General features: G+C 36.4%; 1 protein-coding gene across 4 annotated transcripts in view; it reads right to left on the bottom strand.

Annotated features, from left to right (window-relative positions):
• CDH12 (cadherin 12) overlaps positions 1 to 25,899 on the bottom strand; it is a 998,981-nt gene that overhangs the window by 358,364 nt on the left and 614,718 nt on the right. The window contains exon 1 of one of the 4 annotated variants that reach the window (XM_044233513.1): positions 15,678 to 16,141. The exons of the other annotated variants lie outside the window; for them this stretch is intronic. The gene's annotated coding sequence lies outside the window, so the exon portion shown is untranslated. Of the gene's footprint in view, positions 1 to 15,677; positions 16,142 to 25,899 lie in introns of those variants that run through there. 4 annotated transcript variants of the gene reach the window in all.

Below are 25,899 nucleotides of genomic sequence, written 5' to 3'. Positions count from 1 at the left end.
GGTAGAAGTAAATAAGTTTTTTTGTTTGTTTGTTTTCGTTTGTTTTAAATTGAAATAACTAGACATTCTCCACACGTGTTAGAATCTGGAAATGAAAATGAGGGTTTCAAAACCAATCAGGCCTAAGATGGAGTCTGGAGTTCTATCTCTGACAGTTCGCTGAGCTGAGTCCTGGCCTCAGGGCCAGAAGATCTATCTGAATGTAGTCCAGTTGGGAAAAGAAGGCGGACCTATGGCCAGTGACAAGGGGAGGCTTAAGAGAGACGACACAGCCAGGTACCAGGCCTGCGGGCTTGAGAGCGGACACATTGCCTGTCACTTTCTTTTATGTCTTCTTGATCTTACTCCCTATCATTATTTCTTTACTTTATGAAAAAAACTTGTCATTTGGTTTGCAAGTGCTCTATGGCTTAAGGAAAATCCCATGTTCAAGCTGTCAAGAAGACACAACAGGAAGGATCATGCTCTTTTCCTGTAGCTGCAATTGTATGAGCAATGGAGACCAGAACAGGGAATGGTGTTGCCCAGAGGAGCTTCTGTGTCCCAAGAGACATTAGCAGTGGGGGTCTTGCCTGGCAGAAGGCAGGAGGTCAGAGGAGGGAAACCCAAGAATCTTGTTACTGGGAACACGAATGAGCACCTTGGGAGTTTTCAAAAACGGCCCCGGGAAGACTTGAGTGGCTCAGGTTCAGCAATCAAGGCGGTAGGTCCCAAGCCATCATAAAGGCAGTAGGGATGAAAATGAGATACTCTTTTACAATGTCAGGTCTAGACATCTGAGTTGCCATGAGGCTGAACTCAATATAATTTAATTTTTCATCATCTGGGAAAACCAGACGATGGTTTTCTTAGCTTGAAATTAGCAGAGACCCTGGGGGTCAAGGTGGTAACTAGGGCCAGGAGTAAAGATCCTGATTAACTCTAAAACCTAGAACACGTGGGGAATGCCAGCAAAAGATGGTGGCCTGGACCATCCAGTTCATATAATAATTCCATCTACACCAGCACTGTGCTTGCTATAAGTCAGGCACTTTGTTAAGCTCATTTACTCTGGCATCTCAATACAGAACCACCTCTGAAGTCATGAATAATTTATCTGTATGCTAGAGAAAGAAAAGGAAAAAAAAAAATGCCTAAAGCTGCATTGGTAGTAAGTCATGGAGTCCGACTGAAATTTCCGTCTGTTGAACTGAAAACCCATTATTTTTAATTTCACATCACTATAGCTTTCCACTCTACTTTGCAGTTCTGGCCATGCTTCCTGGTGACCCCATTAAGGCTGGGGAAGGCAAAGGAAAAACAATTCTTGTTTTTTCTTTGACCAGTCGTTATGCATCAGGTACTATGATGGGTATTTTCCCACACTTTATCTCATTTAATTCTGAAAACCACCAATGATGAAATATTAAAATATATAACTTAAGCCTTTTACACACAAAGAAGGAAAAAGCCTCCGACTCTTACACTATGGCCACCAGATTTGTTCCTTGTGAGGATTTTTCTTCTTCCATAATTCTCTGCAAAATGGGGAATGATCTGCCAGTTTTTTTTTTCCCTTTTTCTCTTGTTTCTGAATTTAGCTTATCATGAGGGAGTAAGAGTCTGGGGGTAAAATGTTCACTCCTTTCTCTGTATGGTATCTCTCTCTCCTCTCTTTCTCTCTCTTGCACGCACACTCAGTCATATTTTCCCAGCATTAACCTGTTACTAATAACAAAAGAGAAGAAGCCATTCATCACAGGGTTTAATTCTAGGTGCCTAGATGGGATTAAATAAGAACACAAGAACATGCTGCATCTCACTTTGCACATTATATTTCAGAAGTCCTGGGGAAATCCAGAAACTGTGTGTATATATGTATTTAAATGCATATATGTGTGTATATGTGTACATGTGTATATATCCCTATACTTTTATATGCATAAGCTATATATATATATATATACACATATATTTTTTAATTTTTAATTTTTTATTAATATAGAATGTATTATTAGCCCCAGGGGTACAGGTCTGTGAATCGCCAGGTTTACACACTTCACAGCACTCACCATAGCACATACCCTCCCCAATGTCCATAACCCCACCACCCTCTCCCTATCCCCCTCCCCACCACAACCCTCAGTTTGTTTTGTGAGATTAAGATCTCTTACATATATACATATATTTTTAAGGAAAAAATAGAATTCTCTCTATTACTCTCTGTAGTACTGCATTCCAGGTAGCATCTGGTAGGCAAGCTACAGCCACAGTCACCTGAACTGACCTCAAGTAGGTGGAGGACATTACCCAGCTGCCAAAATCTCCTTACATGTTCCCATAAAAATGAGTACCTGCAAAGGGAACAAGGGGATTTACTCCAACCCACAGATTGAGCTTGAACCTTTCCTAACAGAGCCTAGGTTAGGTTTCTCTGTCCCCTTTCCCTTGTTCCTCGGTTCTGTCCTCTTCCTCAGGGTTAAGTACCAGTGAGTTTGTGACATACTGTAGCTCCTTGCTGAGTCTTCTCTTGCTTTATCTCACATGATAGACCTTTCCACTTTCTACTAACACTTGGTGTTCAGAGCACATCAGTCTCATTTTCATTGCCTTTAAAATTTATAAACTGTCAAAAATATGAATTTTCTGATTTATAAATCTGTATGCTTCCTGCGGACAATTCTTGCACACTTCTCTCTTTTCTTATGTAGCTCTGTACTATCAGTCTGAAGACTATAGAAGACTTTTCATGGCACTCTTCACTTGCAAATTGGTGGAATAAAATTCATTATGATTAAAAGAATCCAATAAAATACGTATTACTTCTGTTACAATAAAAATCAGCCTCCAGGGGCACCTGGGTGGCTCAATGGGTTAAGCCTCTGACTTTAGCTCAGGTCATGATCTGAGTGTCCTGGAATTGAGTGCCACATCGGGCTCTCTGCTCAGCGGGGAGCCTGCTTCCTCCTCTCTCTGCCTTCCTCTCTGCCTACTTGCGATCTCTGTCTGTCAAATAAATAAATAAATAAATAAATAAAATCCAAAAAAAGAAAAAAAAACAGTCTCCATCATATTTGAAAAAAAATACAAGATTTTTACTTATAATTACAACAAAATACTTAGCTCACCATGCAGCCTAATTTCTTTATTTTTTAAATCACACCATGTAAGTGTTTACCTATCTTCCTTCATATCTAACCATGTAATAACCATCCCCAGGAAAGTGCCCATTTCTAGCACCTTAAAAGCATCCTTTTTTTTTTAACCCCTTCTCTGTTAAACACCCCCCAAGGAGAAGCACTCATTATGTTGCCTAAGTGAATAATGCTACAACATTATTATTCTTTTCCTTGTTCTTTCATTCTATATAATTATTCTTTTAAATGTTTTAATTTATTCATTTGAGAGACAAAGAGAGAGAGAACGAGTGCAGAGGAGGACAGAGAGAGGGGGAGAAGCAGAATTCCCATTGAGTAGGGAGCCTGATGTGGCATATCCCAGGATCCCAAGATCATGGCTTGAGAGGAAGGCAGATGCTTAGCGGCCCTCGTTGTATATAATTCTGAACAGGGTGGAGATTGGCTTCAAATGCGTCTTGCACACCAAATAAACACCTTTTATGAACATGATATGTAGATTGGTAGTTACGTTATCTGACAATGTACCTATTGGAAAACACTACAAACAGGCCCTAGTGACATTCTTCAATATTTTTATTTTTATATAGGAACCATAACTAACACCAAAGGAGCAGAGTGCCTAACACACTGTTTCTACTTTTTAAATTATGTCTGGCAACCCGAACGCTGAGCGTTTTCCATTTGCATGTGTTGTTATGCTTCTTGTCAAACTTAGTTTTGTAGCTGCAGGACCTATGGAAATCCTACTTTTTATTACTACCTCACTATAAGAATTCTGCTATTTCCAACAAGGAGTTTATACCCAAGTCTCGAGGCTGATATTTTTCAACCATATTTTTCCTTTCATTGATGATGGCTCCATGAGAACAAAAATGTTTTTACTCCTGGAACTTCCTCTTGGAATGCAAAGTCTATTCTACATTTCAGTGAGTACAACACAACCAGGGTCACCCTCTTTACCAACCATCAACATTTTGAAATGTTTACCAACCTTGAGAATGTTTAATTTTCTTGGAAGGGAAGGAGAGAGGGAAAATAGGGCGAGATTTTGTTGTTGTTGTTGTTGTTATTCAGTATGGGTCAGAGGAAAGAGAATGAATGGTGCTTTAGTAACCTCAGGCTGCAATATGTCCAAAGGGGACACTAGAGAGGTGTGTGAACCCAGACACTAACTATATAGGAGGCAATGAAGGAGCAAGGATTGGGTACCATTGATAAATTTAGGAGGTTTTCGTATAGAAGAAGAATTTTATCTTGCTTATTGATTTGCTAATTAATTTATAATCCCACTTTTTAGAACCAACTGAATAGAGTCAAAGAATCAATATTTGATTTATATGGTTCTGAGGAATATGGTATCTATGAATAGAGAACTTGGTCTAAAATGGGGGAAATTGTCCAAGTCAGGTTCCTCCACAGAAGAATGAATGGCTTTGAGAGCCAAAACATTTTAACTTTACTGTTGTTATTGAAACCGTTCACCAAACTTCTTGAGCAAAATAGTGCTACCAAAGACACACAAATAAAAGACAGTAAAGGGACTCTAGGTCTACAGGTGTCTGGCTACTTCATCATGAGAGGCAGATAACCCAAGAGTCTGTAAAAACTGGACTAAGAAAGGTCTAGAAGGAAGTAGTGGGTAATAGAGACTGCTAGCTTCATAAGTTGGTACATTGATCAAGACCAAGAGTAACATAAATCATCATTACATGACAGGCTTTACTTCAGAATCAGTCTAACACTTTCATTAGTTTGCCTAAGAGTTTTTGTGTTAACTTTGCATTCACTGCTGCTTAACTGTGCTGGGCTCCTTTCCCCATGTCTGTGATCAGAGCATAAATGGTCTGGGGTTTTTTGTTTGTTTGTTTGGGGGAGAGGATTTTTTCCCTAAAATGTGTTAAAAATAAATTGGCTTAGCATCTGGTAAGGAAAAAAAAATCCCAACATAAATTAAAAAATCCCAGAGTAAATTATAGAATTGTAGGATATTAAACCGGTTTACTCTTCTTTTTTTTTTTCCTGACAAGAGATATTTCTGTATTATCTTAATATTATATTCCTCTTTAGACACTAGTCACAACATTTATCTTGGTATTATGTTTTTCTCTGCCTTTCAGATGTTTGCCTTTGGGGGCACTGATAAAAAACATTATATTTGGTGGATCTGCATTAAAAATCACTTCTTTTCCTGACAAGCTATTTAAAATGTCATTTGTGCCTTGTTGAACGCTTTTAGAAAAATCCAGAGACCTAGACCCAGATGACCTAAACTGCTTCTGTGAGGGTTGTGATTTCTTTTTGAGGATTATGGTTCCAAGGAAGATTGCCTCTAAGTATCTGCGAAAGAAATATTTTCCAGAATTAATGCTGTTGTTTACTCTATATTGATTTTTAGAGCATTTCACCTCACCTCATCTACAGGACAAGTAATAAAATACAGTTTAATTATGGTAATATTAAATATAACAGTGTAATCATTCCTTAAACATGAGACACCAAAGAATATCTATTCAGGATGTACTTTTTGACTACTGAGTCTTCAGAAGAGGCCATTCCTATTAGTTTGTTCTGCCGATTATTTTCTTCCAAAGATCAAAAGCCCCAAGAATAAGAGTTAGTGTAATTTCCCTGCACTAAATATCACCTAGTTATGAAATAAGCTGTAAGGGTGATAGTTTTAAAGAGAATGGACTTTTGAGTTAAAATATGCATGTTCATTGATCACAGACAGATGAGAAATGTCACCCAATTATTACACAGAAAGGTGCTGATTGAAAATAGGTGACCTTTACCAAACGTGTGTGAACAATTTTTACTGTTCATTAAAGGATAAGATATCTACACAGTCCATAAGGTGGATAAAATGGATGAAATGCATTAAACAAATTTTCAGTGGTTCCAGGCATGACAAATTTTTGAATTAACTTAATTGTCACCATATTTTTGTGTGTGTGTGTTGGTTTTTTTTTTTTGACATTTCTAAAGGTGACATAGAGGAATACAATTCTATTCAGAATGGCAGGAATTTAACTGCCCAAGTGGAAGGGAGAAGCTTATGAAGAAATGATGGTTTTTGAATTCAGAGAATTACATTACCTGTCCTTTTTCACAGTTGAAGAAATGATAGTTTTTGAATTCAGAGAATTACATTACCTGTCCTTTTTCACAATTGATTTGTGTAAGTTAGTGCCTGTTACTGGGAATACAGTAGGGAACGACCTGGGCCTAGAGCCTACCATCAGAGTTTGGAATTTAGCATTACTAAATGATGTAATGAGTTTCTGTGATTGGAAAGTGGCATAGGCTATGTTATGGAAATCGATAGGAGGGGCATTTTCACTAAACTGGTAGGGGCCAAAAACTATTAGGATGAAATGACATCTTCTGTTCTAAGGGCCAAGAGATTAAGCCAGGCAAAAAGTCAACCTAAGGGGCACCTGGGTGGCTCAGTGGGTTAAAGCCTCTGCCTTCAACTCAGGTCATGATCCCGGTGTCCTGGGTTCATGCCCCACATCGGGCTCTCTGCTCAGCAGGCAGCCTGCCTGCCTTCTTCTCTCTCTGCCTACCTCTCGGCCTACTTGTGATCTCTCTCTGTCGAATAAATAAAATATAAAAAAACAAAAAAAGTCAACCTAATATGCCAGGCAGAAACAAATGAAATCTCAGCAATAAGGAAACAAAAGATGGCTGAAAAATAAACCGGTAGAGGTTAGGCGGTCTTGAAAGGATGTGATGTCCTAGACCTTGCCTATAAATGAATGCCCATGAAGGTTTGAACTGCATTAAAAGGGAAGCTTTTTCCACAGGGATAATAAGATCAAGCTTGTATGTACAGAGGTCAATATTCTGGCAGTCAGGGGCATTACTTTATAACATAAACAAGTAACTGATGAAGGAGGTGGGAACTGTGGAGAGACAAAGGTGAAGATCCATGTGAAAGAGATTTGGCTGGTAGAATGGAAAGAACTAGATTGACTCTTGCAGGTGTGAGACGTGGAAAGGTGAAAATGAGAGCTGGGGACCTAAGGTGACGCACTGGATAGGTTACGATGTCATTCACTGAGATGGTGCAGAGAGAACAGAAAGGTTTGGAGGTCAAGAGGAGAAGATGTTTTGATCCTTCCTTCTCTGCCTTCCTCCATTCCTTCCTTCTTATAAATATGTTATTGGTACTAACTGTGTCATAGTCCATAATCTAGGTTCTGCGTCTTCAGCAGCGAACAAAGCAAGGTTTTTATCTTTACAGAGCTTAGAGTCCCATTGAAGAAACCATTATCGGCAATAAGTGTTAAATGTCTGATGAACAGTAAAGAGAAAGAAAGGGAGGGTGCGCTGTTCGGTGTAGAATGGTTCAGAGAAAATGTCTGTGATTAAAGACACCTCCTGTTACATTTCAGCCACCATTCCCAACGACAAAGTACTGCACAGAAGAGGCAGAGTTTCGGCCAGAGTAACCCCCAGCCTCCTACTTCTAAAGTGAAAGGGTCAAAATGTTATCCTCCTAAGAATGTGAGTGACATTGTGTTTGAATAGTTCATTTTAAATTTGATTATCCAGGGGTAGAGGCAAGAAGATGGCCTTTTCTTTTAGATTACAATCTGGAGGAAAGAGAATGTGAAGATTTCTCCATGTCCATACAAGCAGCTATGGCCATCCATTGTCTGCCCTTTTTCCTAAATTCTGAAACGGAAATGTGTTCACCTAATCATGTCATAGAGTCCCTGAAAGTTACATATGGATACACAGTTGTCCAAATTCATCCTCATTCAACCACTTATTGGTTTTAACATCTGCACTTTCACCTATCCATGGTGCAGCTTTTTAAGAGTGTCTCTCTCCCTTGAGTCCCATCAAAAAAGGATTTTCTCTGGTGTATTTTTGTTTTGTTTTTAATTATACACACACACACACACACATACACATGTGTATATGTATATACACACACATATGTGTATAAATATAGATGTGTATATATATAATTATATATATAAATGAAAATATATGTAATGAAATTATATATATTGAAATATATAATAAATATATATAATGGAATATATTTATTTTTTCCAACTTGAAGTATTGAAAAACAAAATGCAAGATTCGGAATAGAGCACCAATATATCTATCTCTCTCTTTCTCACATGCTTTAATAGGAGCCCACTGTTTCTGGAAGGTTTAAACTTGTCGCACAAAGCAAATATGAAGTTGCCTCTTCTTACACATATGACATTACACTGTCATGTTATAAGAAACTAATGTGCTCCTGGAAGGTGGTTGGGATTCTCTCATCATATCTCTGCATTTTGGCACATGACATAACTTCTATTAGGAGCTTACTACCCTGCCTCTTCTTCTATCTGTTGAAATGCAAGGTATCCTTCAATTTATAGCTCAGGTAACTTCTCAGAAATTTCTTATGGTCCCTTAGAGTTAAGTCAGCAGCTACTCTGTGATTAATAACATCTTGTACATATAGTCTATGACTGGACGCGAGAGAATATTGTAAGTGACTTTTCTGTTGTCTGACGCTCCACCCCTCCCCCCACCAGTAGGCAGAATACATTATGAACTCATCATGCTCATCAATATATGTCCCTGGAATCTAGCAGAATGATACTTAAGAGGGACACGATAATGAGTGAGTAAATTAAATGGATTAAATGTAAGCCTTCTGAGAAATGTGCTTGAATCTTACATTTCTAAGCAAAAGCACAACTACGGTTATTTAGGTACTTGCCTCAATGCTAACACTGGACTACGTAATTTATTGATTCATTTGGAATATCCATACATTCTTTATTCAACAGATATTTTCTGAGAATCTGCTTTATACTGGGCACCATTCTAGGCATTGGACTGTAGCTATGAATAAAAGAAACAAAACCTGCCTTTGCAGACATTACTTTCTAATGTTTAATATGAGAGGGGAGACAAAGAATAATCAAATAAGTTAACAAGTGTAACTTGTTAAGCATTACACATGTAACTTGTTAAACAATGTTAAACATTCTAGAAGAAAAAAATAAAGAGGATTAATCGGGAATTTAATGGACAGGTTTGTAATTTAAAAATGTAACACCAATTATCCAAAATTTGTGTCTATATTAATGAAATATGATATTTCCTCTGGTGTTTTGTAGATTTGAGCAATAAAAAGATAATATGACAGTTGGAAATAGAAATAAAAATTAAATAGAGGAGAGAGATGAAATCAATATCCTTGCTGTTTTAGTTTAGGGAGAGAAAAAAGTGGGACTGACAAATAATGATGCCCAGGACTGCATTCCCAAGATGAAGAGAAATGAAACTCTGTCCAAGAAGTCAGAATTTTCTGATAAGTTTGGTACTTTGGTATGGAGTTATCCTAGATGGTGCTAAAACCATAAATTTTTACACATTGGCCAGTAGAGTTGGAAAGCAACAATTACCACCCAACAATTACCTTTACTGAAAATAATTAAATACTGGCAACGAGTACCTAAATATGTTGCTTTCTAAAAGTACCAAATTATTCTATTTCCAGAGTGCGTCAGTAGGAACTCACAATAGATTAGAAAAATATTTCTCAATTTTGACCTGGCTCAGAACTTCCCATCACCCTTCCGCAAAGGTAATTGTTTCTTGAGAAGTTTCATCAACCTTTGACTCAGGTAAGCTGGGCTGTAAGTCACATCTTACATTAGGTCCTTGAAAATTTACCCACCCGGGCAACCATAGGGCAGAGTGGGGCCAGAATGAGAACAGCATTTCTCACTGATCAGCAGCTCTGTTATCTCTGGGAGGTTATGAGAAATACATAATCTCATGCACCACTCCAGGACCATTTGACCAGGAGCCCCAGATAATTTGCATGCCCATTCAAGTTTGGAGTTGCTGATCTATAGCAGTAACCCTCAGCTTTGTCAGAATATCAGAATTACCTGGGAAATTGTTTAAAATCCAGTAATTAGGTCACATTCCTATATATTCTAATTTTATCAGACTAACCTTCATATGTCAAAACTGTGGTTCCTGGGTTCTTTCTCAGACATACTAAATCAAATACTTCAGATATGAGACCCAGGAAGCTGCTGTTTTAAGGCACATAGTCATTGATTCCTATATATGCCAAAACACAAGAATGTATGACTTGGAGGATGGAAAACAATGAATTCATTTGGAAAACTACAGTTTCACTATGCTTATTACTTGAATCAATTGATGCAAAATGTAGAATATTTTTGCATATATATATATGCAAAATTTAACATTTATAATTAGAAGATTGAAATCCCATAGTAAAATATGGGTGAGTTCTTGAAGAAGAGGAAATAAGCTTGAAACTATCTGGAAATAGACATTTAGATAATTATCTTCAAAACATTTAAAAAGTATTCCACCAAATATTTATTATGCTTATAATAAAAAAAATCATGCAACATGAATTAGTTTCTCTTTTAAACAAGGAGTCAGTTACTTCTGCAAGAGATAAAGCAGCAAAAATTTTCAACTTTGCAGCCTCTACAATATCTTTATGCTCTACTATTCAGCTCTGGTTTTGTGCATGCAAACAACCATTGACAAAAATAGGTTTTCTATAAACTGTCTACTGAATTACTTTCTTTCAAGAAACATCCACTCATCTGTCTAAATCCAATAGAAAAAAATTACATGTTCCTAAAATTTAAATACTGTTATGAACACAGTGTCAGGAAGTGGTTCCAGAAGCTTCTGGTAAGGTCCAGGTGTGCACTGTTGCTAAAGAGAGATAATATCCCTAATTTTCCCCACTTGACAGATAAAGTGAGGGACTCATCATAAGGTTTCTTATTTATAATAATTATCATTTCCTGACCACCTGAGCCACTATACTATCTCAATTGTTTCCTTTACTTCACACAACAGTGCTATGAGATTACAGTACTATCATTAGATGATCCATTTTAAAAATCACAAAAAAAAACCAAAGTATAGACACCTTCACTGATTTTCCCAAGGTCACAGAACTAGGAAGTAAGTAGCCTCAGTAGTCATGTGAACCCAGGTAGTTGAATCCAGACCTTATATTTACAATCACAACACATTCCTGCCCTTATCCATTTTCTAATGAAAGAGACCATGAATACCTCTGATGTTGGGCCAGGTATAATCTTTGATTTCTAAGAAACAAAGATTTACTCAGCTTAAGTTAGTAAATGGAACTGAAACCAGTGAGAAAAAAGTGGAAAACAGGAAAAAGTCTGACCACTGCATAGTGTGTCTGAAGTATCACCCAGGATAACCAAGACCCTCTGTAAGGGAGTACTCTTTCTTGTGCTTAGCCATCGTGAGTCAGCAAATGTGTCTCTTCTAACTGACCTAAGGCAATTACCTCTTCTTTCCTTGCTACCAATCTCATGATTTCAGCTTCTTCATGGTTTCTGCAGACTACCACCTCTATGTATTCCAACATCTGCTCTTTCCTACCAACTCCTGTTATCAACATGTATTTCATAGTGAAGGTCACCAGATCAGGTAAATACCTGTCACCTAATAGAGAGCTTCCTATATTGGCATAGTTCTTATGTAATGCACATGGTAGCCATTGGTCATTGTGGAGATGATTGTCTTATATCTCCGGTCCAATTTACTGTGCACGGGGGGCCTAGACACACAGTCTTGCTTTCTGGATGAAGAGATCTATGCATTGTGGACATAACAAACTCTTTTGCAATACTATTTTTTACAGATCATGTCCTTTCCTTTGCCATAGTAATAGAGGGGATTATCTATAGATACTTTGTTTTTCTGTTATTCTTACATCCAACTAGGATAAGCCAATCACTTGCCAAAAAAAAAATGAGAGAATGGAAAGTAAGTTGCCTGGAAGTTGGAATATATATATATATATATATAATGTTTTTATACATATTATATATATAATATATAATATTATATATTAATGTTTTTAATCATTGTTGAATCCATTATTCACAATAACTGTTATCTTTTTAAATGTTTGAGAACATGCTGGAGCTTAATAAATGATATATTGTGACTATGCTACCTAACTTCCAGTTACCATCTCAGTATGTCTTTGGATATCACAGTTAATCATAACAGATTTTCCAGGTCAATCCTAATTTTGTAAGATCACTTCTTTTTTGTCAAAGACTGGACACAATTTTGGTTTGGATAATCTTGTCACAAAGTATAATTAGCTATAAGAAATCTCTGTGTACACAAGGGAAGATTTATATAACATCAGTAGAGCAGACTTCTGTACATTTAAATATTATTTTTTTAAAGATTTTATTTATTTATTTGGCAGACAACGATCACAAGTAGGTAGAGAGGCAGGCAGAGAGAGAGAGGGGAAGCAGGGATGGGGCTCGATCCTAGGACCCTGAGATCACGACCTGAGTCGAAAGCAGAGGCTTAACCCACTGGGCCACCAGGCTCCCATAAATATTAATTTTTTAGTCCACTTTCTGACATTCAATTCCAACTGTTCATTTTTTTATCTTTTCTAATATTATGAATGTCTTTTGCCATGAACATGAATTCTCCTTAACTTCCTTTTAATCTTATTTCAAATAAGTGACATTGAATTTATATCACACTTTATAATTTGATTTTATTCTGACTATGTCTACTCCTCCTGATACTAAATTTCAGTGCTGATTATCCATAGAGCAGAGAACTTTATCTGTCTATGGTAATCAGAATCAGCTTGATGCAGGGACTTGTGCACTGACCTCTTTAGGAAACAAAAAGAACAAAGTATATGCTTGCTTCAAACAGTGGCAGCTATGGGATTTATAAAGTCATTTATTTTAAGTAAACCAAGAGTTAAACTATTTTGAAGGTGATATAATCAAGCTGTATAATCTTAAAAAAAAAAAACATCTTAAAATATTCACGAGTGTCACATCAAATCCTGGAAAGGATCACCGCATACTAGGTGATAAAAAAGTTAGAGCACAAATATTAGGAGATTTAAATACAGCCTGATCTAAGTATAAATCTTAAGTCCATTAACTATGATCTCCCCTTGCCTCAGTTACCTATCTTTTCCCAGCACCCATATTTTCTTTGGAGAATTGAAGTAAATAACCTCTATGTAATCATTTTGACTTAATGATTAGAAAACCATACATACAAAGTTTGTATCCCAGCTGTTTGGTATTTAGAAAACCTGTAAGATACTGCCTCTCCCCATTGTCTTTTATTGAAACTACCACATACTAAAAAGCAGGTTATAAATCATAAGGAAAGTTTTAACAGACTTTTTGGTTTAAATTTTGAAACTGTCTGCTCTAAGTGAACTTATCCTATAAGATGCTTTCTGATCTCACAGAAGGAATAAATTACTGTCAAATCAATGAAGAATGAGGTTCAATATAGAATCTAGAGGTAAAGTGGCACCTGGGGATAATATAATAAGCAAAGAAAAACAAAAAGGGAAATCTGATTGAGGAGTCAGGTGCTATAGTTCCTCATTCTCAAGGTGCTACACCTCCTAATTCTCAACTGTACCCAAGATTTTCTCCATTTTTCTTTTCAGCCTGCATGATGCCAATCAAGACAACATCTACAATGATAAAACCCCTTTAACAACTTAGGTCTAACTTCTTGAATGAGAACTACAATTGCCTTCATTTTTTAGACTTAAATATTTCATTATACACTACCACATCTTTCAATGGTCATATACATCAAGAAAGTACATCCAAAAAAAGTTCATTGGGTAAGATACCACCACCACTTTGGAACTTGGTGCAAGTATAGTCTATAATACAAAGCTAGTTTAAGCCATGTACAAGTTTGGTAATAGCAAATGTGGCCTTTTGTGATTAATGTTGCCTCTTTCTGTTTATCAAAGTTGCTAAACAAGCAAATAAATAAATAAAAAGAAGAAGCAGCCCCAAACCCAGTAACAATGAACTGTAGTCAACACACTTTTCTCAAGTGTCAAATCAGTTGAGAAACCAGCTCCCTCGAGATAAAGAGATAGAAGTCTCAGGGCAACAGAGGTAGCTAAATGTCCTCAGGCTTTGGCTAAAAACATACAGACACCCAGCAAATACATGTCAGCACTTATGGGTATTTCGAAAATATTTTATTCCTGTGAGAGAAGCAATAACATCAACATCAGCCTGAAAAGTTCTCTAGAGAATTCCAGAAGGATAGCCAATTAAGATAAAGGGTGTTTTGACATCTTTATAAAATGTTACATCTCAGGATACCGCTAGGAGGAAGATGGAATCACCATTACATGAAATATGAGTGCTCATTCTATAAAGCACATTTAGGATACTATTATTAGTCTTTACACGAAAACAGCTAGATATTTATTAGATATTTAGATTATGTCTTGGCATAAGAGATTATTTATTGAAATCCAGTTTGGGTATTATAATGATTTGTACTTATACTTTAAATAATGTTTCATTATTTGAAAATCATTTTGAAGTACTACATTATAACAAGGTAAGTGGTTGCTATTATTCACTCGCATGCTTAGGGTGCTAATCAACCCATCATATATAATTATAGTGATAAAATTATTTTATTATTCTTGGTTACATAGAGATTTACCATAGTATGGGATAATACCCTTAGTGTAGATGTGCAAAGTTAAGTAGAAAAGAAAACGTTCAGATAATTAAACTTAACTTTGAAAAAAAAAATTCTTCCATTCTCTCTAGATGTTCTTAACAAACTTATGAGAAAAACAGGTGTAGAAGAAATAATGGGGACTAGTTTATCCTAATTACCTAGATAATTGCCCTAAACTATGTACAATCAAGCTTAACCTCAATTCACTTGAGTTTGATAACAAGCACAACCTCCAACATAAAAGCCAGGGTTTCAATAAACCCCTGAACATAATCTCTTAATGAAGAATTCTTTCAAAAACAAGCATTTTAGAAAGAAGTTAATTTTATTTACTTTCCTTTTTATTAATCTATTTCATAAAAGAAATCTATCTCTTGTAGAAGAGCTATAAATCATATCAGTAGTATATTAATTATTTTGTCTTTTTTTTAAAACAACTATATCAGAAACTTTACCATTTATATTTTCATTCCTAAATGGACACTATTAAAACATTCAGGGGATTAGCCCTAAATCCTTTAACCCAGAGAGAGCCCAGGAACACTGGTAAAGTAGAAAGCTACACAAAATCTCAACTCTCATTTGCAAATTTTCTTTCCATCTAATTTAACTTTGAAGCTTTTCCACTCGGAGATTTAACCATATGACATCAACAAAACACTTCAATCAAAATCAAGTTACCTTAGCGCGGCACAGTTCTCTAGATTACTAAAAAGGTAAAATAAGAAATTAACGCTCTTTTCATTATTTCCCTTTATTTTCTCTTGATGCAAGGCAGCATGCCTGGATTCCAAAAGAAATTGCCCTGAAACATCACTATCCCCCAATGCCGGTTTTCATTCTAGGACACTTGCGTATAAACTAAGGCTTCTCCTGACATAAACAGTGAGTTGCTGCAGTGCAGAATGTCAGTTTAGTCGGTTAGAACTTTCCATGCAGAAATTCAGCGCGGTGCAGCTCAGATCTAGCAGCACTTACCTTAATTGAAATATTCTCTGTGAATGAGGTGAGACATCAGTCAAATCAACCGTGAATGGGGTGGGGAGATCCAAGTTTTCAATCAACACTCTCCAAGTAGCTGCCTGCGGTGCGTCTTTTCCCTGTTTATGCTGAGCCTCTCACTGTCGACGAGGACAAAAAGAGAAGCTGAAATCCTTAGAGGTTCCAGTGAGTAAATGAGGACTAAGCGATGTTTCCTAACGGGAGATCCTCCGCCAGCGCGCTGCGTTTCGTGGCTCCCTAACTGCTGTGATAGGCTCCTGGCAGGTCCCCGGAGCCGGGCGATAATCATTGACCTGATTAGCGGGGAAACACTCCCTGTGCGCACGCAACACGCGCGGAGGGTCGGCGGGTCTCCTGGGCACGGGAAAAGGCTCCGAGGCCACTTGGGAATCTTGTCTTTTCCAGCCTGATGGATGAACTGCAACTATGACTGTAATTTGCAAGGAGATTAGCCACCGTGTTAAGCCATCGGAGGACTTAAACAAATGGGCTTTCTCCTGCGGCTTTGCAAGGTGCATTCCTGTTAGAGATCAGGTACAGTGAAACAATTAAGAGCCTGATAGAGCTGATTTGCAAGGAAAGCCTAAAGCTGAATGTTTAAAGCGATGTGATAAAAGAGATAGCTGCATCTGTCTTTGCTCCAAGCCTGGTGCGTACTTCAACCTATGTCTACGTAAAATGAATTTAGAGGTTTATCACAGCCCTCCAGAGTGCAACTCTCCGATGTATTAAAAGCATTCACACTAAATAAGCTTGTTTGGCAGTTTCTTACAGATGGGAACACTCAAACCAAGGCATGGAGAATAGAGCATTGCTTGTGTCGTTTTTCAGATAGCATTTTAAGTTAGCAACAGACTTACAGAGACGTTTGCATTATACTATTAACCTGAATAGCAAGAGACTATATTACAGTGAACTGAATTATCTTTTCTATTATCAGTTGAAATAGTGATTTCTAAAACTAAAACAAATAAGAGTAGGAGAGCATCCAAAATGCAACACATTTTTATGTAGTCATGTGCCGTTAACAGTCCTGCTGATACTTATCCACCGACCACCTGAGAAGTTCAACATCTCGGACTTTAAAAGTTACCACTTCCCTGAAGAGATCTAGTTTCTCCAAAAGGTCGCATAACTAAACACGGAAGCCCCAAATGGTTAATTTTTGACAGCCCTTACTTCTGTAGGAGAACATTATTCAAATAACATAAAAAGAACAGATGAAAAAAGTCATTTGCATGTCTTGAGGGTGAGAAAAATCTCATTGCCAGAGAGAAAACTGACAAATGTCCTCTCACAATGGTATTGCGTGATATGTTCAACATTTCTGCTTTTCCAAGTAGGTTTCACTAGGGACATATGGCACTCCCTTGATGTGTGTGTAAGGCAGACAGAAGGGGGGGTGTATTTGCATCATAATGTTTTAATATTAACATATATCTGAGGACAATATCAAATATCAGTAAAGGAATGCACAAAGCATTATAGAGAATTTATTTCCCAAATATGTTTTTAAACAGATTTCATTAAAATACAAGTTCTTTGATGGAACTTATTGGACAAAGTAAAACTTCAGTGTAACTGAGTTGCTATAATAGGCTAGACACTTGAACTTCAAACAGAGAAACTGCTGAGAAGCCCCAGGACAAGGGGCTGTGAGCCGGTGTCCCTTGCAGAGGAGGACTCTTGCTCCCTCCGCTGGTGGAGGGGGAGACCTCAAGGCAAAGAAACTCAGTCGATACACTTCAGGAGAAGGAGTAACTTCTGCAGCTGCTAAGCAGGAAATCCATTATCCAATTATAGACTGGCCTTAGAGTGTTCTGGTAGAAAAGAGGCTGCTTAAATCAAAATTGATGCACATAAATTGTAAATAAACTGTCAACAGGAAACACAACTGCAAATTCTTCTGTGAGAATCCTGACTCGTTGTTAACACAGCACTTGGAAATGAAAATCTGATGGATTCTAAGGTTCCCATGTTTGGGTGGTCATGCAATTAAAGCACTCTGTTCTCTTATTGGTCTAAGGCTCATTCTGAAGGTCTTCAATAGTGACCTCTTCTAAAAACTTTTAATTAAGATAGTGCTTTTTATTTGGAACCCTATCCACTCAGAATTATCGTCACTACTAACTTAAAATGCTATTTGAAAAACTACGCAAGCAATGCTATAACAAGCATAGGCTAAGTTGAGCTAACTTTGTGCTATCGTAGATGGTTTCTATCTGGAAAGCCCCGACTGCATACGTTTGCACTGATGCGATTTCTAAATGACGGGTCTTCTTGTTCTCATAGACTCCAAGTGTCTTTCACCTTAAACATTTTCTACAAAGAATATCAGTGACTCTACAGTAGTCTTTTAAACAAATAATTGATTTTAGGTGGAAGTACATTCATGAGTAGCAAAGTAAATTATTATTCATTGGTGGGCAGTATGGAAAAGATAGAGTAGTCATCCTTATAGATACTGTTTGTAAGTGCTTGCCATGTGGCACATGTTCTGCATGCACTCTAACTGTAGTTGTTATCCATGGCATCCTTAGAACAATCCTAGTAAGCAGGCATTATTATTTTTTAAATTTTTATTAATTAAGCTAAGATGCTGAGAAGCTTACTAAATTTATCAGTGCCTCACAGCTAGTACAGAGCAAATCTAAAATTAAAACTCAGGTCACTTTAACAGTAAAATCTTCTTACCTAGAAATTTCCAAACATTAAAACCAACAAGAACAACATCAACAAAAAAAATACCTGATTCTAAAAGAAGAGGAAATTTTCTTGTTTTTATAATGTGAAAAAAATACATTTGTATCTCTAAAAATGTATGTCTTGTAACTGATAAAATATTATACTACAAAAGTTTAGTCAGAGTAAATAGTTATATATCTTTTAGTAGAAAAAGAAAACCAACAACAAAAAACTACTTTAGCCAAAAAAAAAAAATAAACAATCTAGAATTTCCAAATGGTGTAATTTCATTAGCATGTGCACGCACACACATACAATCCCTTTTACGATTCATTCTCCCTCTTCTTCAAAAATTAGTTTTTTAAACAGGAAAAGGACCCTACCCTAATATATGTGTACGTCAAGCACATTTACTTATACAGTAGGCCACAATTTTGATGATTTCTGATATTTTATTCTGATATTCTGATATTTATTCTGATATTACTTCTCCAGCAGTAGTAATGGAACAGCAAACTCATAGGAATTGCGGACCTGAGAAATTCATTTCTAGCATATTTTTACATTATCTAGAAGTTTCTTAAACCTCACTTGAATTCCACCATTTCATATGCGCTGCTGGAATTATGAGACACATTCATAATCTCACAGAGAAATGTTGTGACCACATTTTTTCAAGGCTTCTAATAAAAATTCTGTCTAAAAGAAAAGAATGATGATAACTCAAATTAATTCAGTCCTTAAACTTTGCCAAGAAGTTTCCCACCTATTATCTCATTTGATTTTTACGGGAATCTTTTGATATAAATTACAAGAAGTATTTTATTCATATTTTAATGATGGGGAATTAGGAAGAAAAAGAGCGAAGTAATTGTTCTTTGGTCTCTGATTCTTAGTGGAAAATATGATGTCTTCCTTTCCAGACAGTGTTATTGTTTCCCACCATACCTAAAAAAATATGTTTGTGTAAGTCATGTTGCAGTCAAAGACTCAAACGGATATCTAAATGGAAGCCACTCTTTCTTCATTTACTTGGGTTTGTACTAAAGAGTGACAATTGAGATTATGATCTAAAGAGTGACAGTTATGATTATCATGTAATAACGGCTGGTAGGATGGCTGTGATTGATATGTACAGGAATTTCTCCACAGAGAAATATTCTGAGCTGGTTGGAAGGCTGTGAGTGATATATACAGGAATTTCTCCACTTAGATTTCTTGTATTTTTCTCATATAATAATAGTCAAGATCAAAAAAGCATTCTTGACTACTCCTATATTAGATATTGGTCATATGATCCTTGTATGAATCCCTTCTTCTTCTCTATGGACTTCAGATTCAAATATTACCTCCCTACTTCTTTCTTGGTGATTTAATAATCAAGAGAAAGGAAATCTCCTAACATTAGTGTTAGTTGTTTTAAACTTTAAAAATAAATAAATAAATAAATAAATAAATGAATAAGTTAAACAAGCAAGCAATCTAACAAAGTAATAACAAATTGACTTTCATCAGTAGCACTGAGCTAATACTAACACAGGAATGCTTGCTGAGTACTACCGTTCTCATATATTATACATACCATTCTCATATATTGTACCTATTTCTGCTTATGTGTAAGAACAGGGGTAGAATGGCTGAAATCTAACAGCCTTAAGGTAAACGGTTCCCATTTTGAGGCCAGCTCACATGAATGAGGCCAGGCTTCACTCATACATACTCATGGATTTGAAATACTATGAACTTCTGGAAATAAAGAAGGCTCAACTGGGTAACAGAAAGCTTGAACCAGAGTCAAAATTCTGGCACCACTAGCTTTATAACCTGGAGTCATTTAAAACAGTTTCCAGTTAATGGGGCACTGAGTGGTTCAGTTGGTCAAGCGTCTGTCTCTTGATTTTGGCTCAGGTTGTGATCTCAGGGTCATCAAATGGAGTCCCCATCGGGCTCTACACTCAGCACAGAGTCTGCTTGAGATTCTCTCTTTCTCTGTCTCCCTCTGACCTGCCCTTCCTCACTCTCTCTCTCTCTTTCTCTTTCTCTTTCCCATTCTCTAAAATAAATAAATAAATAAATCTTAAAAACAAAAACAAAAAACAAAAGGAAGAAGCTTCCAGTCAAAAATTTCATTGGAAATTGTGAGGAAATTAGTATATACTATCTCAAAGATTTCAGTCAGCTATTTAAATTATGTTATCTATTTGGCTAATAGTGTGGGATATATTTTCAACTTAATTCAGAAATAATCAGGCAGCCAACAAGAAAAGATTATAAGCAAATACACTTTTTCTCCCCTCTCCCACCCTGTCATGCCCTGTTTAATTTATTCCATAAATGACATTATGGGAAAAATATTTTGTTTTCATAACTGAAGCAACTTAAGAATCAGCCAGGAGTCATTGATTTGAAATTGCACATGGAGTACATGAAAAAAGTTGCTATTTTTTTAAGTAACTATAATACTTCCCTTTTAAAGGACATTGTTATTACATTACATCTAGAATGGATCCTTAGCCTATTTAATTAAAATGGCTGAGAATTAAATTAGGAAACATAATTGAAAAATGGACATACAACAATAATATATTTTGTATTTTTAAAATCACATTTACACTTCAGTATGAACTTATTTTAAAGTGAAACAAAAAATCACAGTACATAATTAAAAGAAATGGCTTTCAGTAGCCACAATTACTTGGTGTTTTACCCCTTTCCTGTTAGCTCAGATTTATTTTACTTTGTATCTTGTAGGTATGATTATTCAGTGTAAACAAAATGAAGTAAATAATATATACAGCCTTAAGACTATTAGAGTCAATTCATATCACTCACTTTAAAACCACCGAAAATTCATGATGTCTAGAATTATGCCTATAAATTCCAAACCACGCACATTTTAAGCAATGATTAAAACACAGGTTATTAAAGACATGCATATAAAATACTATGTAGTGAACAGTCTGCTTAATAGAAAAAGGAAAGGTGGGTTTATTTCTTTATTAAGCAGATATTTTGACTCTCTGTGGAGAGTCAGAAAGCAGGGAAGTTCCAGTGATTGTAAAGTTATGTAAGGTAGAAACATCTGGAAGAGGTGAATTGAAAAACAGTATCAGATTAATTTGCTGTTCACTAAAAACTAGAACAAAAAAAAACCAATTTACATGGACCTCTTAATTTGAAACTATATATTTAAATTGTTTAAATATTATTTATTTATTTATTTATTTGAGAGAGAGAGTGAGAGAGAGAGAGCATGAGAGAGGAGAAGGTCAGAGGGAGAAGGTCAGAAGCAGACTCCCCATGGAGCTGGGAGCCCCATGTGAGACTCGATCCTGGGACTCCGGGATCATGACCTGAGCCGAAGGCAGTTGCTTAACCAACTGAGCCACCCAGGCGCCCTATTTAAATTGTTTAAAGTCATTTCTGCTACCATGCATCTATTAACACAGTTAAAATTAAAAAAAAAAAAAGAAAGAAAGGAAAAAAGAAAAACTTAACAATACCGAGTAGAGACAATGATGCAGAACATCTATAACCCTCACATACTGCTCACGGGAATATAAAATGGTACAACCACTTTGAAACACATTTTGGTAGTTTCTTAAAAAGTTAAGAATAAGCCTATTGTGTGATGCCGCTATCTCCTTCCAATGTATATACCCCAAACAAGAGAAAGCATATGTCCATTCAAAGACTGATACACAAATGATTCACTCTATTCATAATAGCAAAAAACTACAAAAAATCCAAAGCACCAACAAGTACCCTCAGAGAGTGAAATATTACTCATCAATTAAAAAGAAAAAACTACTTATATACTCAACAATCACAAGGTCTTTGTGCCGACTAAAAAGAACCAGACACAAATAGGACGCAAGTAACTGGTGTATTATTCCGCTTATGAAAACTTTTAAAATATGGAAATTAAACCAAAGTGACAGAAGGCAAGAAAGTGACTGATGGAGGATGAGGGCACAGCAAGGAATGACAAAAGGATGATGAGAATGTGCCGTATCTTGATTACGGTGGCGGTTTCACAGTTGTACACATCCGTCAAAACTCATCTAATTTGCACTTTAAATATGTGCAGCTTATTTTATGGGTTATACTTCAATAAAGTTGCAAAACTACATATCTTCCTCAATTGTTCTTTAGTAGAATATGACTGTAATTAAACTGCTAATGCTATATTACATCCATAATAAGATAACGGTGTGCACGCCTTTAAATCTATTTCCTATTTTCCAAAGAAACCATATTTAAGATGGAATAAAATCACCTACTTTATATTTCTAGTGGTTTCTTTAATTGTACACAGCATTCCTCATTCAATCATAGTTTAAGACAACTTTAAACTTAATGTCCTAGTACCTATCCAGATAATAGTTCAGTAAAATTTTACCAAGGGAAATAAAATACCATTCCATTTCAAACAACGGCCACTGTGAAATGCTTAATTACTTCCTGATACACATGTATTATTGTCCATTTATTTCTAACTTCTCTTTAATGTGAAATCTTACCATAGCTTATCTTCTGCATCTATGCCACAGCAGGTGACTCTGCTACAGGAAAATAATTGAACTTTCTCAGGCTCTAACAGCATTTGACAGGCCTTAAGCTGAAAATAATTTATATAGCATCACAAAGCTGATATGGGTACAGAGCGGCTCTAAAAGGATCTCCCTCTTCCTCTTATTTACTTATTTGCTAAATTGGACTTTTTCTTTGGGGTTCATGGCAACTCCATTAACTTCTGAATACTGTTTCCTCCCAGCCTCATTTACGCTGACTATAACACGCAGCTTCCTCTCATGTCAACTTGTTCTTTCTCACTCTCAGCAAAAGTCAGTGATTTGCCACAACATAAAGAATAGGTAACTTCTATCGGCCTTGCTGACTCTAGTTTCCTTATTAAAAGAATTTAAACAGGGGCGTCTGGGTGGCTCAGGGGGTTAAGCCTCTGCCTTCGGCTCAGGTCATGATCTCAGGGGGTCCTGGGATCGAGCCCCACATCAGGCTCTCCGCTCAGCGGGGAGCCTGCTTCCCACCCCCTCCCTTTGCCTGCATCTCTGCCTGCTTGTGATGTCTGCCTGTCAAATAAAGAAATACAATCTTAAAAAAAAAAAAAAGGGGCGCCTGGGTGGCTCAGTGGGTTAAGCCGCTGCCTTCGGCTCAGGTCATGATCTCAGGGTCCTGGGATCGAGTCCCACATCGGGCTCTCTGCTCGGCAGGGAGCCTGCTTCCTCCTCTCTCTCTCTCTCTCTGCCTACTTGTGGTCTCTCTCTGTCAAATAAATAAATAAAATCTTTAAAAAAAAAAAAGAATTTAAACAATCTGCAGGAATACAGGGCTTTAACATATCCCAGACTGTTGGTGAGGAGTCGGAAATAACACTTTTACTATCTCATGTACATCAACTACATGGACTTATTTTAATCATGGTGCAGTGGTAAAATATGTGATAAAAAGAGCCGGAATCTGGGTGGCTCACATCCTGGATTGCAGCATGGCAGGAGAAAACAGGACTGTGAACCCTTGGGTTAGTTGCTTAAACCACATTTGCCTCCATTTCCTCAGATAAGAAAGGAGGATAAAATAGTGTAAAATGAGTTCTTGGCTGTGAGGGAATAAGATTAAATGTCTTAGTAGGCATGTACTACCCAAAAGGTAATTGATAGAAAGTAAGGGCTCAATAAATATTAGCAATTGTTTTTTGTTAAATAGGCAATATACACACTATGAAAACCCTAAAGAAAACTTTGTTTTTAATTGTAATGATTATATCCAATTGGATGTAGGCTAAACATGTCATACTATTGTTTTGTTTTATATTGTGAATCCTGTAGAAATTTTTTCTCATTAAAGATGTAAAATAAGATCATATCATCCCATTTTTTGGCAATTTTATTAAAAGCATAATAATAAATTGCTATTGGACATATAAACTGCTACTAATTTCAAGGGAATGATTTTGATATTTGCAACAAAAATGTTACAAATGACTCATGACTCCAGAGATGTTTATTGAGAAAATTTTTGTATTATGTCACTGTGCTTTTAATATTGAAATATTGTATATACTAATGTATTGATTAAATATAAATGAGAAAAATTGATAAATGAATGCATCCTTAACATCATATCAACATATGTTTTACATGAGAAGTTTTCACAGTTTCTTAATAGAAAAAAACAGATTATAATATACATGTCTATTTACACATTTTTAAAGGAAGATTATGCTTCATGAGAAACTAAGGGTGTTTTTCCTTGATGAGATTAACATTAGAGTTTTAATAGGCTCACTCACCAGGTTCTGTATATAAGAAGTGTAAACTAAAGAAAAATAAAGAAAAAGGATAATCTTTAATTTGTTTTATTTACCCTTCCTCTTTCAATTTTTTGTTCCTTTTTTTTTTTTTTAAATGTCTACATAAATAAAGGTGAAGGAGCTGGCTATACCTCCTTAATTTCATACGGTTCCGGTTTAAATATTTTAAGTTAAAGAGATACATGACTTCTTTCAGAGTAGATGTTGATTCTGTCATAGGTCTCTCATAGGTCATCTCATTCCAGATGACCCTGGAAAGCATCAGCTGGAAAACATCAGTACCAACTCCTTATGGTTGACCAGTGGCATGAGCTGTATTTTCATTTTCTCTCTGTCCTTTTTCATCAAGAATGGGTAAAATCCAATGAAAACGATTCCCATCCCACAGGGAAACAGATCAGCTACCACGGAGGGGTGTGGCTTCTAGAAAGAAGCCTTGGTCAGAAAAAAATATAAATATTCTGGTATTGAGCAAAGTCCCTCCCTTGCTTTTGCAGAATCTGCTTTTCACTGTTGAATGAGCTCCGGAGTGGCCATTGTACGGAAGGGGTGAAATCTGAGATTTGTGGTGGGCCCTGGGCTAGAAATAGACAAGGAGCCCATTTCCTTTCATTTAGTTTCAATTGTTTTCCAGCTTGCTATTACAAAATTTCAGGCAAGTATAAAAAAAAAAAATAAAGACACAGGATTGATAGACACCCATGTTTGCATCATCCAGCTTTATCATTTGGCTATGTGTGGCCAATTGTTCCCTCTATATTCTCCAACTCTGTTCTTGGATAGATTTGAAAAAAAAAAAAAAAAATCCCAGGTGTGATATTATTCCATTCGTAAAACTTTCAGTGTGCTGTGTAAAAGATAAGGGCTCCTCCCCCCATTCCAACATATCCCAAGTATCATTAACACAGTGTGTCTTCTCTGGCTTTGGCTTTAAGTGACTAATACTAATGGACCTGCCGTGACAGTTTAGTCTAGCTCACTACACTTGGACTGCCGTTGTGTTCCCTGTAGTAGTATAGGACATTAATATTATTTTATTGCAGTCCTCACAAAGAAGTTAGCCAGCCAATAAGATCTTAAACTTGATTCCAGAAACTATTACCCCCATTTCCCAACATATCCTATCCATAGTGGTTAAAAACAGCTGAAGGTGTATTATTCATTATAAAGCTTAATAAT

Source organism: Neovison vison, chromosome 1 (assembly GCF_020171115.1).
Source record: "Neovison vison isolate M4711 chromosome 1, ASM_NN_V1, whole genome shotgun sequence".
Lineage (NCBI taxonomy): Eukaryota > Metazoa > Chordata > Mammalia > Carnivora > Mustelidae > Neogale > Neogale vison.
Note: the sequence above shows the minus strand (reverse complement) of the source record. Positions and strands in the feature narration are given on the sequence as shown.